The following is an 18,456-nucleotide window of genomic DNA, read 5'->3' on the forward strand; positions in this document are numbered from 1 at the left end:
AAAATAAATAGGGTAATAAATAATATATACAAATGAGCACATTGCTGAGGGGAGGGGAAGGGGGAAGAGCAGAAGATGGGAAGAGGAGGGGGAGCAGAGGGTAAGGGGAGGCCCGGTCTGGGAAGGTGTCCTTGAGGAGGTGAGCTCTCAGTAGGGCTCAACAAATATGACTGAATGAATCTGTACCCCTTAGCATTTGATATTGTCCCCATTTCCAGTCCCAGATCACCTATGTGCAGATCTCTATTCTCTATCATTTTCCCTATCCATAATTAATTCTCTATTCTCTATCATTTTCCCTATCCATAATTAATTTTAATGTCAATCCCTCTAGACTGTAAGCTCCTTGTGGGCTGTCACTGCATCCAGCAAATCTACTTCACTGTGCTCTCCAAAGCACTTAGTATAATGGCTTGCACCTCAATAAATACTATTCATTGAATGATTAACTGTAAGCTTGTTGTGAGCAGGGAAAGTGTCTATTATTGTACTGTACTCTTCCTAGTGCTTAGTACAGTTCTCAGCTCACAGTAAGCCTCAATAAATACAGGAATAGAGAGATATATAATAATAATAATAACAACGATATTTCTTGAGCACTTACTATGTTAGCCAAGCATTGTTCTAACCACTGGGATAGAGACAAGGTAATCAGGCTATCCCACATGGGGCTCACAGTCTTAATCCCTATTGACTGATGAGGTAACTGAGGGACAGAGAAGTTAAGTGACTTGCCCAAAGTCACACAATAAACAACATTCCTAAAATGTGAGTGGTGCAGCAGCTGGTAGAGTAGGCTGAAGCAAGGAGAGGCTGGAGGCAGGGATAACAGTGAGGAGTCTGGGTCCGCAGTTAAAATGCCATATGACTACAGCTGGCATCAGGATGGTGGCCTTTTAGGAGGAGAGGAGCGGATGGACACAGGAAATTTTGTGGAGGGAGAATGCCAGGATTTAATTTGGCTACTTAGGCAATTTTTTTCTTCCCCATATCACCATCTTTAGAAAAACTAAACCTCAAGTAAATGTCAGAGATTGCTTTCATATTTTTACCTCTTTTGTGTAAGAATGTATGAGAGAAAATGCTAATCTCACTGTTCATACAGTCATGTTCTAATTACTGATGTTTTTAAAGAGCAGAATTTTTATAACTGTGTCCTTTGCCTGTCAACTGCACTAGAGCCTTGTTCTATTTTTTAAACATTTCTACGAATGAATTTTCAGAAAACAAAATGTCAAATGGGATAAAGAGTACAACAGTTGCTACAGCACATATCAACGAGTCACCTTGATTAATATGGTGTCTGACAGTTGCAAATCGGAATTGAACTTGCTTAGAAAAGCACGGCATAAATTACACTGTCATTTGCATATGATGAAAGCATATTCACATCCAGTTTCTGAACCCCAGCTAATTAATCAACAATCATATTTACTGAGCACTTATTCTGTGCATAGCAGCGTTCTAAGTGTTTGGGAGAGTATAATACGAGCGTAATAAAAGAGTTGGTAGATGTGTTCCCTGCCTCCAAGGAGCTTATAGTCCAAAGGGGGAGACAGACAACTATGTATGTGCTCAACAAGGGGAGAGCCAAACAATTATTCATTCAATTCATTCATTCAACAATATTTATTGAGCGCTTACTATGTGGACAGCACTGTACTAAACACTTGAAATGTACAATTCGGCATCAGACAGAGACAATCCCTGCCCAATGACGGGTTTACAGTCTAATCGGGGGAGATTATCTGGTAAAGACCCCCAAACTTGTCCAAATGTAGTTTGCTCTGGATTATCTCTCCTCCATCTCATCACATAAACTGCTCTCCCAATTTATAAAGCTTTTGCTCCCAAATCCAGAAAACCAAAAAACCTCTTGAAACCCCATCTCCTCCATGGTGCATTCCTGGATTAATTCCCAGGATCCAAGATCACAAAATTCCATCAGTCATCTCTCTACTTACCTGCTTACTTATACCCAATCTCAACTCTCATTCCTATACATCTTTTCAGTTATTTATTATGATTATTTCAAGTGCTATTACTACTAATCCTAAATTTGGTATAGGTAATAATAATAATAATTGCATTTGTTAAGAGCTTACTATGTGCCAGGCACTGTGCTAAGTGTGCTGGGGTGGATACAAGCAAATCGGGTCGGACACAGTCCCTGTCCCAAACAGGGTTCCGTCTCAAGCCCCATTTTACAGATGAGGTAACTGAGGGACTGAGAAGAGAAGCAATTTACCCAAGGTCACACAGCAGACACGTGGCGAAGTCGGGATTAGAACCCATGGCCTTCTGACTCTCAGACCCGTGCTCCATCCACTACACCATGCTGATTCTCAGCATCAAAACCACCCTCTCAGAGTTGCACCTGGAGAGTTTCCAGTCCTCTACCAGACTCGACTATAGGAGGGAGAGTCAAGCCAAGGCCTGTCCATTCCATCCCTAGCTTGGTCAGTGGCTAGTGAGTGGAAGACAATCCGCTACAAATCAAAATTCCCCTGTGCTGGGCAGCAGCTGTGTGGGAGAGAGTCAAGGGTGGAGACTCAAGTTAACTGCACATAAGGAGGCGAAGGTAAACTACTTCCCTATTTTTACCAACAAAACTCTCTGGATCACTCCCAGAACTATTGCAAATGGAGGTGGGGCGTTTTGGGACAACTGTGTCCATTGTGTTGAAATGGGTTGGAGATGACTTGACAGCATAAGACAAGAGCATCAAACCAGACAAAATCAATCTAAATTATTTTGCTAACTTGTCCCATGGTATTTTTGTGAATTGGATTGTCCGTTTCATAATTTAAATCAGTCGATGTGCCTATCCTACAGAGGAAATGCTTCTCCTTGGGTTTTAGTTCCCTCAATTGATGACCATCTTAATGCTGAAACGTTTAACACTCAACAAAATAATTGATTACATCATGCCACCTTAAACATATGAGATATGTCTAAAACTTAAATTTGTTTAAAATCTTCCTGATTAAGCTGTGCTATGTTTATCAGGGATTGGATCTGTTGCCAAATTGTACATTCCAAGCACTTAGTAAAGAGATCTGCATACAGTAAGCGCTCAGTAAATATGATTGAATGAATGAATGTTTAGTGGTGCTTTGCCTTTTTTGTGCTTGTTCTTACCTGGTGAACTCAATTAGTTGAGACAAATTACTAGTGTGGAGGTGGAGAAGGTAGAAGTAGAGAAATGTGCTTAAACCATATTTTGGATTTCAGATATATTGCAATTGCCCAAGATATTTCCCCTTTTACCACAGATAATCAAGCCTCGACTGTATACATTGCTACAATTTTGCAAAACTTCTTGGGAAAAGCAAATTTTTTTCTGCATCACAAGTGGTTGGGCTACTGTTTCATAATAAGAAGCAGCATGGCTTAGTGGAAAGACCCCAGGCTTCAGAGTCCGAGGTCGTGGGTTCTAATCCCACCTCCGTCATTTGTCAGCTGTGTGACTTTGGGCAAGTCACTTCACATCTCTGTGCCTCAGTGACCTCATCTGTAAAATGGGGAAGAAGACTGTGAGCCCTAAGTGGGGCAGCCTGATTACCTTGTATCTATCCCAGCACTTAGAACAGTGCTTGGCACATAGTAAGCGCTTAACAAATGCCATCATTATTATCCCATTTAGACTGTGAGCCCATCATTGGGCAGGGATTGTCTCTATCTCTTGCCGCATTGTACATTCCAAGTGCTTAGTACAGTGCTCTGCACAGAGTAAGCGCTCAATAAATACTATTGAATGAATGAATGAATATGTGAAATAGAGAATCCAGTTCATGATGTGTGAACATTTTTCAAATGTTAAACATAAGTCTTTTATTTTCCATGAGGAAAATTGAAAATAGCTTCATGCTTACATCTTTAACAACCATTAAGCAACATTTAGTGTGACTTCTGATCTCACCTCTAATCACTGTAATAAAGGAAATGCAATTTTGTTGGCATTATGCAGCAAGGTAATCAGTGATTGTTGTGACGATTGTTCCATTTTTTTCCTTATTCTCAAAAATGATTTAAACTATACAAAGATTACGTTGGCAGCCTGGTTTTTATGAGCTTCCACTTCCTGAAAATCAACCTTGTTGAATAAAAATTCTGGCATTTATTAAACTTAGTTTATGTTGACTTCTGGGACAGAAACAAAATAATCAGATTGGACAAAGCTCGTCTCCTTTTCTGGGCTTCCATTCTTAAGGGAAGGGAGAACAGATATTTTCTCCCCACTGTACCAATGACAGAACTGAAACATAGAAAGGTTAAATGACTTACCCAAGGTCACCCAGCGGCCAGTCTCCCTAGCAGGTGGAGATGGGACTAGAACTTCAGTTTCCTGACTCTTCCAGACCCAGGCTTTTTTCACTGCACCACAATGCTTCCTGATCTCCTGACTACAATCCCTCAAGAAAAAGCCAGTGAAAAAAGAGGTTGATAACTATTAATCTTACTTCTGTCCATGGGGAGCAGTGTGGCTTAGTGGAAAGAGCCCGGGCTCCGGAGTTAGAGGTCATGGGTTCTAATCCCGGCTCTTCTACCTATCAACTGTGTGACTTTGGGCAAGTCACTTAATTTCTCTGTGTCTCACTTATCTCATCTGGAAAATGGGGATTAAGACTGTGAGCCTCGCTTGGGACATCCTGCTGACCTTGCATCTTCCCCAGCACTTAGAACAGTGCTCGGCACATAGAAAGCACTTAACAAATACCATCATCATTATTATTATTATTATATAGGAACATCATGCAGCAATATGAAACTTTACAATCTTCATAGCATCCTAAATGCTGATGCATTCTAAACTGAAAGGTTCTCACAATCTAATCCCCCTTCACTGCCACATATCTATCCGGATCAGGAGGTTTGAGCCAATTTCAAATCTGCCACTTGCTCCCTATGTGATCTTGAGCAAATCATTTAACTTTTTGGTGCCTCAGTTTCCTCATCTGTAAAATGGGGATGAAGACTGTGAGCCCCGTGAGCGACTGTGTCCAAACTGATTAGCTTGTATCTACCCCAACAGTTAGCACAGTGCCTGGCACATAGTAAGTGCTTAACAAATACTATAAAAGAAAAAATCCTGCTCTCCCTTCGCTTTGTAATAATAATCATTGTATTTGTTAACCACTCACTATGTGCCAAGTACCGTTCTATGCGCTAAGCTATGGTCCCCATGAGTTACAGTCAGTCGGTCAGTCAGTCAATTGTATTTATTGAGCACTTACTGTGTGCAGAGCAGTGTAATAAGCACTTTGGAGAGTAGAATATAACAATAAAATTTCCTGCAAACAATGAGCTCATAGTCTAGAGTGGGGCGAGAGACATTGCTATGAATAAATAAAATTACAGATAGGTACGTAAATGGTGTGGTGCTGGGAGGAGATGAATAAAGGGAGCAAGTCAGGGAGACACTGAAGGGAACAGAACTGTGTCTGATCTGATTGCACTATATCTATCCCAGTGCTTAGCACAGGACTTGGCACATATGCAACAATTACTAATACTAATTGCAGTGAGTGATATATATCTGAAGAAAAACAAAATCACCCCAAAGTTTAAACAAATCCCTATAATATACACCATAACCATGAGTCTTTCACATGCTCTCATTCCATTACCCAGCAGAAGTGCAAATATGAAAAAAAGTTCCTAATTTCCCCCTAGGGTATAGAATCATCATTAGTTTGGAAACAAAACAGCTTGCCATAGCATTAAGGAAGTTTGAGAACAGCAGGCAATCAATAAAAAGATCTATGTCAATCAAGCACATCTCATTACCTATCTAAATCAATTAAAAAATGCCCATGGTTTGTTTCAGAGGTGTCTGATTCAGTGAATTCCTTCTCCTCTTCTTCCAGTCCGATAAAATATAATTCTATCGGTGAAGGGAGCTCAATTTTTGATAGAGCTAAAAGATGAAAGTCTGTTTCTTTTTCCCAAAATGGCTCTTGGATGTTGCAACCCAAAGATTTATTCTGGAAAAACAGGCTGTGTCTTCATGGGATGAACCCAAGGCATATCAAAACTTTTGCGTTCTTGAGATATGTAAAAATACTGTGTGTTGCTCTGTCTGCATTGTGTCTCTCCTTGGTTGTACATTGCCTGAGGTTAAAATATTATACATTTCCTCTAAAGTTCACATTTTCTAATCGGTCCCTTTTTGACTGCAATTGTTTACTGACTAATTCAGGACTTTGCGGATTATGGCAGTTGGGCAGCGGGGATGGCTATCTCTTTCTTTTTATTGCTACTAGTGGATCCTTGTAGCTTAGCTCCATCAATTTGTTCAAAGAGAGCCCTTCAACTCTGGAAATTAACATACTCAAATCCACATCCTCTGTACGGCTAGCTTTTCTAACCATTTAAAAATTTAAAAAAGATAATGGTCAAATATTCTGTATAATCCTGTAGGGGGTGTCATCACTTCGTGTTGTGGCTAGAATGGCATTCAGGAATTAGAATTCTGGTAACACAGACCTATTTTAGTTGTGGAATAGAATAAACATCTGTGTCTACCTGCATTCCCGTGTCTGTATGCACTGTGTTGAACAGAGGCGGTGATAATAATGATGATAATAATAATGATGATGACATTTGTTAAGCACTTACTATGTGTGAAGCACTGTTCTAAGCGATGGGAGGGGATACAAGGTAATCAGTTTGTCCCACATGGGGCTTACAGTTTTAATCCCCATTTTTTAGATGAGGTAACTGAGGACCAGAGAAGTTGAGCTACTTGCCCAAAGTCACACAGCTGACAAGTGCCAGAGCCATGATTAGAACCCATGACCTCTGGCTCCCAAGTCCGTGCTCTTTCCACTGAGCCGTGCTGCTCCTCTAGTAGTACAGCATAAGTTTTCCTCAACATGAGGTTTGGCACAAATGCAGACCCTGTGTTATGCTCAAACAACATGTATGTCGATTGTACCAATCTTATTGCAATTCATACTACTCGGGACTAAGCGACGCCTTATTTGTAAATATGGTGGCCAGCCACCCGATTCTTCCAATTATAGATGGCTTTCACTTTTCACTGTGGCAGTTATTTGTTTGTAGCATAGACACGGACTAACAGAACAGAAGCAGAAGTCTATGCGAGCAAAATCAAAGGAAAGAATGGAAGGAGATTATAAAAGGAGGCCTTGGCAGATAGACTTGGAGGGTAAATCGTCACATGGGCATTTTGAAAGTCAATCACATTTATTGAACAATTATTGTGATACATAATGAGTGCTTAACAAATACCGTCATGATTATTATTATCACTAAGAGCATGGGAGAGTACAATATGGCAGTATGACAGACACAATTCCTGTCCACAATGAGCTTTCAGTCTAGAGGACTTGAAAGTAATGGGTGTGGTTGACAACTGATCTGTTGGGTGTCTAACTGCAAGCCCGTCACTGGGCAGGGATGGTCTCTATCTGTTGCCAAATTGTACATTCCAAGTACTTAGTATAGTGCTCTGCACATAGTAAGCGCTCAATAAATACTATTGAATGAATTTAATGAATGAAAGCCTATTAGCCCACAGAACCTGAACATGATGTCTGAAATGACCTGAAAATTCTCAGAACATTTTCACCTTACTATACACATCATATAAGCCAGTTGCATTTTACTAACCCTAAGTCACACTGATCACTGGTCACTAGATCACTAGGGGAGGAGTGTGACTTAGTGGAAAGAGCCCGGGTTTGGGAATTTGAGGTTGGGAGTTTGAATGCTGGCTTCGCCACTTGTCAGCTGCGTGACTTTGGGCAAGTCGCTTAACTTCTCTGGGCCTCAGTTACTTCATCTGGAAAATGGGGATTGAGGCTGTGAGCCCCACGTGGAACAACCCGATTACTTCTATCTACCCCAGTGAATAGAACGATGCTTGGCACATAGTTAGTGCTTAAATACCATCATCTTTATTATTAGTCCCACTTCCACTGGAACACTAAAGTTGTGAGCAGGGAATGTGTCTGCTTATCGTTCTATTGTACTCTCCCAAGCACTTCGTACAGTGCTCTGCCCATAGTTAGCACTCAACAAAAGCCAGTGAATTGAATTCTGGGAAGTGTAGACAAAACCAGCCTTCTTGCATTAGGGGCTTTGTACTTTTATTTGTGTTGCCTCCTCGGCAATTTTCCTGCCAGGTCTGTCTGAAAGGGTTTCTAAGTGTGCTTATTTTCACTGGCATTTCTCAGTTTAATAATGATAATAATAATAATGGCTTTTGTTAAGAATTAACTATGTGCAAAGCACTGGTAATATATAATATGCACGCAGGCCTGAATATTTGTAGCATTTAGTTTCTCACCCCTTCCCCAGGCCCACAAAACCCAAGTACACATCTTTCTACTCTGCTGCTTCCTCTAACTGTACTTTGGTTCAATACCCATTTCTCCGGATAGACTGTGAGCTCCTTGACAACAGGAATCCTATCTGTGAACTCTCCCAAGCACTTGATATGGTGTTCCGCACACTTAGGGAATACCGCTGATTGCTTGATTGATTTCTTGTGCTTTCAGTAGAGCCAAAAGTTGTTAGCTTCAAAGGGAAGATCATAATGGTAATTTGGTTCATTTTCATAACCAACTGTACTTCCCAAGACCTTAGTACAGTGCTCAGCACACAGTAAGTGCTCAATAAATACAACTGAATGAATGATCTGACATTTGAGAGAAGTCTGTGCAGCGTATAAGAAATCCAAACATTTTACTCCCACAGATAAAGAGGTCTGGACAACCTTAATACTATTAATTAGAAATTAATGACTAATTAAATCATGGGACTAATTGGGACACCAGAAGGAAAAGTTCAATTACCGTATTATGTAAATGTTCTATCCGTATGCAAGATCTCATTTAAAAGACTAATTACTTCTGTTGCCACATCCGGCAAAAGTAGTCAGCTATGATGTAACCTTAAATGATAGCTAGGTCCTTTTGAACCTCTGCAATTATCCAGGTCTATATATAGCAAGAGCGAATATTCAAAGCGAAATCCACATGTATATGCCAAATCCACGGACTGAGGGTGGAATGAAAGGAGGGTTTCTCCTTTTCTCAAACCTCCTCCATATAAGAGGTTGAAGACAGAGTGGGTCCAACGAAGGGATGGTTTGGGACATTTGGTCACCTGAGGAAAGAAAGAAAAATGTCCTCCCTGATTGCTTCCATAAGACAACACTTATATTCCACTGTGTGTATCCACCATATCACATCATACAGGTCAGCAAAACATGAAGAATTTCTAGACATCTGATCTCCTCCCTCCAAACCTCACTTCAATCACTGTATTGACCCAGGCATCACTTAGGACTTGGCTTGGGGTCTTTTTAGCTATAACGATTGTTGTTGTGCCCAGGCCTCTTGCTCCATCTCGCCCCAAAAAGTGCTCCTCAACCACTCTCTCTTTTTTGTTTTTAATAATATTCATTAAGAGCTCACAACTATGTGACAGGCACTGTAATAAGCACTGGGTTAGTTGAGCCCCACACCCTGCATCCGCCCCCAGCACTTAGAACAGTGCTTGGCACATAGTAAGCCCTTAACAAATGCTATCATTATTATTATATGAGCTAATCAGGTTGGACACTGTCCACATCCCACATGGGGCTCACAGTCTTAATCCTCATTTTAGAGATGAGGTTGCTGAGGCACAGAAAAGTTGTGACTTGACCAAGGTCACACAGCAGACAAGTGGTAGAGCTTACAGAGCCCAGGTCCTTTGGACACCGAGGCCCATACTCTCTCCATTAGGCAACGCTGCTGTCTATTCTAATGTAGCTGCCCTGTTCCCATCACCGCATACGATGCCCCTCTACCAAGCTGTCTTCTATAGCAGACCCATCTTGGTAACACATAAGATTCTTACCTTACCCATGGCCTTCTGAAGTTGGCCCTCGATCAGCGAACCCATCACTCAGTGGTATTTAATTAGGACTTACTATGTGCAGAGCCCTATACTAAGCACTTAGGAAAGGGCAATAAAGCAGAGTGGTTAGACACATTCCCTGTCCCCAGTGAGCTTAGGTTTGAAAAGAAGAGATAGAAATTAATAACAATTAATAAACAAGTTACTTGTCTTATGCTGTCAAGGTGTCTCCGACCCACAGCGACTCCCTGGACACATCTCTCTCAGAATATCCTACCTCCATCTGTAATCGTTCCGGCTGTGCATCCATAGAGTTTTCTTGGTCAAAATATGTGGAAGTGGTTTACCTTTCCTCCCTCTGTGCTAATTTGAGTCTCTACCCTCAACTCTCTCCCATGCCGCTGCCGTCCAGCACGGGTGAGTTTTGACTTGTAGCAGATGGCCTTCCACTCGCTAGCCACTGCTCCAGCTAGGAATGGAATGGACAGACCTCTTCTTGACGCCTCCCCGCACCCACCCCGTAGCCGAGACCGGTAGTGGACTGGAAACTCTCCGGGTGCCATTCTGAGAGAGTGAAATAAATTACAGATCTGAACATAACTGCTGTGGGGTTGAGGGTGGGATGAATAGCAAAGGCCCAAAGAATACAGTTGGTCTAAAGCCTAGGATGTGTTGGGTGGTCATCTAGACGAGCCTGTCCCAGAAACAGCCCTGAGTTGTCCCAGCCCATAGTGGGTTGTAGTTATGGATGCACTGGCACATAATAACCATAATAGTATTTGTAAAGCGCTTACTATGTGCGGAGCTTGAGACCATTGTGCCGTGAGACTATACCTCTTGCTCAAGGCCAAACTCAGATGCTTTTTACCATCCCATCCTATCACCTGAAACCTGTTGGTAGGTTATATGGGAGTTTAACCTTTGGTTGAGAAATGCAGGAGGAAGTCTTAACTGGGATAGCTCATCTATCCCACCCCGACGGGATTGATACAACTACATAATGTAAGTTCGTTGTATGCAGGCAGTGTGTTTATTCTTATATTGTACTCTCCCAACCACTTAGTACAGAGCTCTGCACAAGGTAAGTGCTCAATAAATACAATTGACTGGCTGCATGGGTCTGTAATTGGGAGGCAAGGCATGATTTATTTAATGGCAGTGGTCAGTAGACAAATTTATATGGGCACCCTATCAGAGGTACCACTCCTTAGTAGAAGAGGTTGAACAATGACACAATATGGTGCTGGCTCCCTCGCCATTCATAAATGCAATCTGATGGTAGTCTCATGACCGTTCCCCCTTAATGGCAGCCTTTCCCGGTTCTGGTGTCCTTCCTGTCTTGGATGGCTGCTGGACCCAGGGTTTGAGTTTTTGTCAGTTTTTAAAATAAAAGGAAAATAAAGACAAGTCTTCTTGTTCTGACTCCTCTGTCCTCCCTGGAGCTGGGGAATTGTAGATGTCCTCCTGCTTTCCCCTCTCTGGGCTGACAAATAGTTGTCAGCTCCAGGTTCAACCATGCACCGAGAAGCAGCGTGGCTCAGTGGATAGAGGACGGGCCTGGGAGTTAGAAAGATCTGGGTTCTCATCCTGGCTCCGCCACATGTCTGCTGTTTGACCTTGGGCAATCACTTTCACCATCAGGTGAGTTTCCATTCCTCTACCAGTCTCAACTATGGGAGGGAGATTCAAACAGAGGGAGATTCAAACAGAGGTCTACCCATTCCATTCCTAGCTTGGGCAGTGGCTAGCGAGTGGAAGGCCATATGCTCCAAGTCAAAACTTCCTCGTGCTGGGCAGCAGCAGCACAGGAGAGAATCTAGGGTGGAGACTCAAGTTTCCTGTGCAGAAACAGGCAGTGGTAAACCACTTTTGGATTTTTACCAAGAAAACTCTCTGGATACACCACCAGAACAGTTGTAGATGTTCCCTCAGCACTGTGCTCATCCGCTCAATTGCATATATATTTTTATTACCCTATTTATTTTGTTAATGAGATGCACATCACCTTGATTCTATTCATTGCCATTGTTTTTGTCTGTCTGTCTCCCCCGATTAGACTGTAAGCCCGTCATTGGACAGGGACTATCTCTATCTGTTGCCGATTTGTACATTCCAAGCGCTTAGTACAGTGCTCTACACATAGTAAATGCTCAATAAATACTATTGAATGAATGAATAGATGGAGATGGGACATTCTGGAAGAGACGTGTCCATGGCATCCCTATGGGTGGGAGATGACTCGACACCATAAGACAAGACACTTTACTTCTCTGGGACTCAGTTATCTCATCTGCAAAATGGGGATGAGTGTGAACCCCATGTGGAACAGGGACTGTGTCCACCTTGATTAACTTGTATCCACTCCTGTACTTAGAACAGTGCTTGGCCCATAGTAAGTGCTTAATAAGTACCATATTTATTATTATTGTTACACTCTTTGGTTTTGGAGGAGATTGATTGCTTGGGCTCCTTTCCTCAGTCTACTTCCCATGTGTGAGCTCTTTCCTCCTGTGGAGCTTCATGGACAGTCCCGCCTCTCTAGGACCCAGAGCCACGCCCTGCTAGGAAGATGAGGTGATTATCATTTTAAGCTATGGGACAATCCATCAGGAGCCTTTAAAAAATGCTTTGTTACACTGTCTTCATAATAAGAAGAATAATGATGGTATTTGTTAAGCACCAAACACTATTCTAAGTGCTGGGGTACATACAAGATAATCAGGTTGTCCCACGTGGGGTGCACAGTCTTCAGCCCCATTTTCCAGATGAGATAACTGAGGCACAGAGAAGTGAAGTGACCTGCCCAAAGTCACACAGCTATTAAATGGTGGAGCTGGGATTAGAACCCATGACCTCTCACTCCCAAGCCTGGGCTCTTTCTGCTAAACCATGCTGCTTCAATCTTGAAAGATTTCACCTGATTTACCTCTAGACTGTGAGCTGGTTCATTCATTCATTTACTCAATTGTATTTATTGAGCTCTTACTGTGTGCAGAGCACTGTACTGAGCACTTGGAAAGTTCAATTCGGCAACGAGAGACAATCCCTACCCAATAACGGGCTCACAGTCTAGAAGGGGGAGACAGACAACAAAACAAAACAGTAGACAGGAATCAATAGCATCATAATAGATAAGTAGAATTATAGATATATACTCATCATTAATAAAATAGAGCAATAAACATGTACAAATATACACAAGTGTTGTGGGGCTGGAGAGGCGGTAGAGCAGAGGGAGGGAGTAGGGACTATAGGAAGGGGAGGAGGATCAGAGGAAAAGGGGGGTTCAGTCTGGGAAGGCCTCCTGGAGGAGGTGGGCTCTCAGCAGTAGGGATTTGAAGGGGGAAAGAGAGCTAGTTTGGCAGATGTGAGGAGGGAGGGCGTTCCAGGCCAGAGGTTGGATGTGTGCCAGGGGTCGACGGTGGGACAGGTGAGAAGGAGGCCCAGTGAGAAGGTTAGTGACAGAGGAGCAGAGTGTGTGGGTTGCGATAGAGAAGTAGAGAAGGGAGGTGAGATAGGAGGGGGCAAGGGCATGTAGAGCTTTGAAGCCAATAGTGAGGAGTTTTTGCTTCATGAGTAGGTTGATAAGCAGCCAATGATATGGACATGGAACTTGTCTCTTAATTCTCTTGTATTGTACTCTCCCAAGCACTTAGTACAGGGCTCTGCACCTAGTAAGTGCTCAATAAATCCCACTGATTGATTGATTGATATCATCTTGAAAGATTTCACCTCATTAACCTCTAGACTATAAATTCGTAATGGACAGCGAACACATCTGCTGGATTGTACTCTCCCAGGTGCTTAGTTTAGTGTTCTGTGCACAGTAAGTGCTAAAGAAAATATCATTAATTGATTGATTAACACCAAATGTGCCAAGCAATTGTGGCACTGGCTGCCTGGCAGATTCCATCATCAGTTCATCTCCCTGTTTTCAGGCTGATAACTACACAGTCCCCAAGGTAATCCTTCTCCTCTTTCCCCCATGCCTGGAGTTACTCCTGACTGCTTCTGTTGCTCCTACTTTACCCTGAAATTTGGTCCAATTACCAGCCTCCCCACCTGCTGTTTCCCTGGTAGGGATCACTCTCACCTGGACCTCAAGTGAGAAATGGCAGTCCTGCGTCACCCGCCACCAAACACACAAAGCCAATACACAAGCCCATTTTCAAGGATGAATTTCAGTCCAAGTTCCATGATGTGCTTCACAGATTTGTTTTACTTCACACACGTTAAAACTGAATTCGTGATGATGCAGAAAATGGATGCATACAAGCATTTCCTTTTCATTATTTGGGGTCATAATTATTCATTCTTGCACAGACATTTAAGTGTCATTTTTTGAATCCTTGGTCCTGAAGTTCACGACTTCACTTGTATTCCTGCATCACCTTTGGAGGCGATTGTTATTAAGAACCAGATTTTTCTGGGAATAAGTTGCCCTTTGTTCCACCCCTTCTCTTAAATAACTGAGGTAAGAACAGGCTATTCCTCTAAATGTTGGAGATGTTTGTTTTCCAGCTTTAAAGACAGCGCACATTAATCATTTTGAGTCCGAATAATTTAGAGTGACCTCACAATCTCCCTGGAAGTGCCAAGGGAAGACAGTAACCTCAGAAAAATTCACCTTGCTGTCTACCTCTCCTTCCAAAGACCCAGTCTTGGTCCGTCTTTCAGTTAGTCATATTTAGTGAGTGCTTACTGTGTGCTGTATTAAGTGCTTGGGAGACTACAACATCACCACAGAAGACATATTCCCTGCCCACAGTGAATTTACAGTCTAGAGGACTGGATGCTGAACCTATTCCCTGGGTTGGGACCTAGATTGGAGTCTGGATAACAGCTGGAGACATCACCAGGTCCTCTGGTTTGAGGATGGCTGAAACCCTGCCGGCCATCTTGACCAGATTCCCTTCCTGTCATATGACTCCATTTGTTTCTTGACTGCCTCATCAACTGTTAGAGATTTGCAGAACAGGAGGGAGAATCAGGAATCTGGGTGAGTGACTAATTGGCTGTTTAATGAGAGATCAGGCTTAGTGGAAAGAGCATGGGTCTGGGAGTCAGAGGTTGTAGGTTCTAGTCCCGACTCTGCCACTTGTCAGCTGTGTGACTTTGGGCAAGTCACTTTACTTCTCTGTGCCTCAGTTACCTCACCTGTAAAATGGGGATTAAGACTGTGAGCCCCACATGGGACAACCTGATCACCTTGAACCTACCCTGGCCTTAGAACAGAGCTTGGCACTTAGTAAGCACTTAACAAATATTATTATTATTATTATTATCACATCTAGAAAGTACACCTGGAAAGGTCATCATCCCAGCTAAAATATGAAATCTTTGAGGACAGGAATGTGTCTATTTACACTCAAGTGCTTAATACAGTGATTCATTCATTCATTCAGTCATATTTATTGAGCGCTTACTATGTGCAGAGCACCGTACTAAGAGCTTGGAATGTATAATTCAGCAACAGATAGAGACCACCAACAGACTCACAATCTAAACCTAGGGATCTGTACACAGTAAATGCTCAGTAAATACCACTGCTTGATTGATCTGTATGTGGCCAAATGTCCTTAGTATATTTCTATGTACAATGTAAGTGCTCTTTAAGTACCACTGATTAATAAATCTATAACACTTTTCCTAACCTCTCATCTCTCAGTCATCCAATCAATGGTATTGAAGACATAATATGCAGAGCACTGTACTAAGCTGTTGGTAGAGTACAATACAATAACATTGGTAGATATGTTCTCTGCCTAAAAGGAGCTTAAAGTCTAGAAGGAGGTCTCAGGCTAGGCCACCCCTTCTATTCATTCATTCAATAGTATTTATTGAGCGCTTACTATGAGCAGAGCACTGTACTAAGCTCTTGGAATGTACAAATTGGTAACAGATAGAGACAGTCCCTGCCTTTCAACGGGCTTACAGTCTAATCGGGAATTCTAGAGTTTTCTAGGCTCTAGAAGATTGGAGTAGATTGGAGTCTTCTAGACTCCAAGCCCTGTGTGGGCAGGGATTGTATCTCTGTTGCGGAATTATATTTTCCAAGCGCTTAGCACAGTGGTCTGCACACAGTAAGTGCTCAATAAATACAATTGAATGAACAAATGAATGTTCATCTCCCTAATCTTTTACCTACACACTTGAATTCTTACCTTCTGAGCACTAGGGTACTCACCCTAACCCCGAGGAGCAAACAATCAATGAAACAATCAGTTGTATTGATTGAGCACTTTTTGTGTGCAGAACAGTGTGCACAGTACTGTTCAGTGCACACAGTTTCAGTGCACACAGTTTTTTTACTAAGGGCTTTGGAGAATACAATGTATCAGAGTTGGCAGATACATTCCTGGGAAGCAGCGTGGCTTAGTGGAAAGAGCCCGGACTTGGGAGTCAGAGGACACGGGTTTTAATCCTGACTCTGCCACTTGTCTGCAGTGTGACTTTGGGCAAGTCGCTTAACTTCTCTGTGCCTCAGTTACCTCATCTGTAGAATGGGGATTAACTGTGAGCCTCACGTGGGATGACCTGATTATCCTGTATCTACCCCAGGGCTTAGAACAGTGCTCTGCACATAGTAAGCGCTTAACCAATACCAACATTATTGAAGTAGAGCCCTTGTAGGTCATAGGCTCCTTCAAGGCCGTGATCAGGTCAATGAATTCTACTGTACTCTTCCAAGAGGTAAATGCATTTCTCTTTAGAGTGTCAGCTCTCAATACATACTTTTGATATAAAGTACATCCTTTCAGAATAAAAACATGCCTGGGATAAGTACTCCTAAACTTTTACTTGGAAGAATAATTCAAGAAAAAGATTCGCAAAGCGAACAACGATTCCTCCCCTTTCCAGTGTGAGGCAGTTTAAGAATTTAAAAAGAAAACATTATTTGAAAACCCTGCAGAAACTTCTCTCCCCAACTGTCTTTGTTATGCCCTGTTAAAGTCCTTTGTTCACTCGTTCTTCATTGAGAACTACTTGAAAGGATCCTATTATTTAATCTTTCTGATCATAGACAGAGACCCTTGAACTCCATCTGCTTAGGTAGAGGGAAAGAAAATGAGTGCTAATAAGTTTTACTAACACCTTCTCTAGCATCTTGAACAATTTACCCATCTTGAAGAATACACCGATTTGAGTTTTAGCAGGCTACAAAGACATATTTTACTCACTGCTGTGGAGGAGACTTCCAAGGTACCTTCAGCGGGTAACATCCGTTGACGTTAATACTCTCACCGTCATGGGGGCCGATGAAGTTCAAGGTGATGCACTCTTGGCAACTGAGTGGTTCTTTTTGAGTAAAGCTTTTGTTTGCTCTGAGTTTTGTTTTGGGAACTTCAAACCACTGATGGGAAGTCTCTTTTCTTTGTCTAGAGCTGCCAGGATTTTTGCCCAGGAGTTTTGCAAAAGTCTTGCAATACATGGCCAGAATAATAAGTCCTTGGAACTTCACATAGCTTCTGAAACATCTGACTGTCAGAGTATTGCTGAGAGGTTTGGGTAGCCTTTTTCACAGATGTGAAACAGGTAGACAGACAGGCATAGAGTTTTACGAGGTGAAAACTCAAGGTCACCTAGTGTAAGATGAAGATTCTTGTCCCTGTCAGGACAGACTGAAGCTTTCTAGAGGAGGCTTCTCTACTAGACTGTACTTGTGTTCCACAACAGCCCAGTAGAAATCAATTCCTGGAGGAGAGATATACTAGTGATAATAATTACGGTATGTGTTAAGTGCTTACTATGTGCCAACCACAGTTCTCAACGCTGTGGTAGATACAAGGTAATCAGGTTGTCCCACGTGGGGCTCACAGTCTTAATCCCCATTTTACAGATGAGGTAACTGAGGCACAGAGGAGTTAAGTGGCTTGTGTAAGGTCACACAGCAGACAAACGAAGGAGACAAGATAAGAACCCACGTCCTCTGACTCCCAACTCCGTGCTGTTGCCTCTAAGCCTCGGTGTTTCTCGTATGTTTAGCTGTTGTTTTTTGTTTGTTTTTTGATAAGTACCCAGCTCAACTTTTTCTTATTACTTTTGTTTTCACTACAGTGCTGCTGCCTGCACCCCAGATGATTTTATTATTATTACTATTATTACATTTCTTCAGCACTTTTTGCATAGTCAGGTGTGCCACGGTCCCTGTCCTACATGGGATCCCAGTCTAAATAAGAGGAACCACAGGTATTGATAAATCCTAGGGAGGTGGCCAATCTGGAATGGGAGTTGGGAGTATCACCACACAGGCCAGAGAGTACACCATACAGGCAGCTGCCTTAGTATGGGCTTGGTATAGTGAAAGGGAAGGGGAGGGTTGCCACCTGAGCAAGAGTTGACAAGTTGTCAAGTGTTAAAGAATAAACAAAAAGGTTGGTCAACAGGCACTGGGCCAGGTCAATTGGATGAAGGAAGGTAGGGGGGAAGAAGGAATGGTGGCTAATGAAGGAAGTTGGACAAGTTAGGCTTCTTGTCAATTGAAGAGAGGACTACCTCTCCTCTGCAGGGACTCTTTGAAATGGTTCGAGCGTAGTAGGTCAATCACTTCCCTATGCCAGGATGACAAGATGGCCACAT

The 18,456-nt window shown here is 42.4% G+C and overlaps 1 non-coding gene across 1 annotated transcript; it reads left to right on the forward strand.

Moving 5' to 3' along the window:
- The first annotated feature begins 2,359 nt into the window (after window positions 1–2,359).
- Window positions 2,360–2,497, forward strand: LOC114806740. Its single transcript, XR_003754802.1, has one exon. It is a non-coding gene; the product is annotated as a small nucleolar RNA SNORA7 (small nucleolar RNA).
- The last annotated feature ends 15,959 nt before the right edge of the window (window positions 2,498–18,456 follow it).

The sequence above is a fragment of the Ornithorhynchus anatinus genome, chromosome X1 (assembly GCF_004115215.2).
Source record: "Ornithorhynchus anatinus isolate Pmale09 chromosome X1, mOrnAna1.pri.v4, whole genome shotgun sequence".
Classification (NCBI taxonomy): domain Eukaryota; kingdom Metazoa; phylum Chordata; class Mammalia; order Monotremata; family Ornithorhynchidae; genus Ornithorhynchus; species Ornithorhynchus anatinus.